The sequence below is a fragment of the Pipistrellus kuhlii genome, unplaced genomic scaffold (genome assembly GCF_014108245.1).
Source record: "Pipistrellus kuhlii isolate mPipKuh1 unplaced genomic scaffold, mPipKuh1.p scaffold_m20_p_38, whole genome shotgun sequence".
NCBI classification, from domain to species: Eukaryota; Metazoa; Chordata; class Mammalia; order Chiroptera; family Vespertilionidae; genus Pipistrellus; species Pipistrellus kuhlii.
Window position 1 is genome coordinate 2,818,494 of NW_023425538.1, and position 1,138 is coordinate 2,819,631.

At 53.3% G+C, this 1,138-nt stretch overlaps 1 pseudogene; it reads right to left on the reverse strand.

Annotated features, from left to right (window-relative positions):
* Window positions 1–767: 767 nt before the first annotated feature.
* LOC118702460 lies at window positions 768–868 on the reverse strand (annotated as a pseudogene).
* Between the last annotated feature and the right edge of the window lie 270 nt (window positions 869–1,138).

The following is a 1,138-nucleotide window of genomic DNA, read 5'->3' on the forward strand; positions in this document are numbered from 1 at the left end:
GTGTTCATTCTTAGGACCCAGTCTGAGGGTGCCTTTGATCTAGTCCAGAGCCGACCCCCATACCTGGCCCCTGCCCCCCAGGAAAGCCAGGTGCCAAGCAACTGAGGACTCCCCAGTACAAAGCCCTGTCCCGGCCCAAAAACAGAGGGCATTATGTTTAGTGCAATGTCAGTCAGAGAAAGACAAATACCATATGATGTCCTTATATGTAGAATCTAAAGGACAAAATACAAACAGACTCACAGAGAGCAGACTGATGTGTGCCAGAGTGGAGGGGTATGGGCGGAGGGACTGGGTGGGAAGGTGAAGGGATAAGAAGTACTTGTGGTAGTTACAAAATATTCCTGGGGAGATAAAGCACAGACAGGAAGTACTGTCACAATATTGTGATAACCATGTATGGGGCCAGTGGGCACTAGAAATGCCGGGGTTGGGGGAACACTGTGTAAAGTCTGACTGTCTAACCACTATGCATACACCTGAAATGAACACCAGAGAGAATTGAAAGTAAACTGTAATTGAAAAAATTAAAGTAAAAAAAATGCGCGAGAAAGAGAAATACATAAATGTGGCCCTGTCTCCCCTCGGAGTGGGGAGCAACGGCCAGCTGATGTTCACCGTCTTTAACAGCTTCGCACACCTGTGGTGTCTGGACCTTTCTCCCGCCGGGAGTGAGGCAGGGAGTGAGGCGGGGACAACCAGAGAAGCCCCAGGGATCTGGTGAGCCAACTCCCCACTGTCGGAGCTTGCGTTTTATTTACTTATTAAAAAATATGGGACGCTTCACGCATTCGCCTGTCACCCTTGCGCGGGGGCCGTGCTATCCTCTGTATTGTCCCAATGCTGTGTGTGCGCCGCCGACGCGGAGCTGGGGTTTAATCCACGGGAAACAGTGCATTAAACTTTGCCTGCCCATCCCGTCTGCACACTCGGAGTGTGCAAAGTTTAATGGGGGGGTGTGATGGGAAGTTGCCCACGGCTGGTTCCTGCCGTGGGCAACTTCCCATCACCGCCCCCCCCCCAAGCACCCCACCTGTGTGTGGGTTGGGTGTGCCCCCAGACCACCTGCGTCCAGTAGCTGCCGGGCTCCTGGGCTCAGAATGAGCGGCACCGTGCAGACGGGATGGGCAGGCAAAGG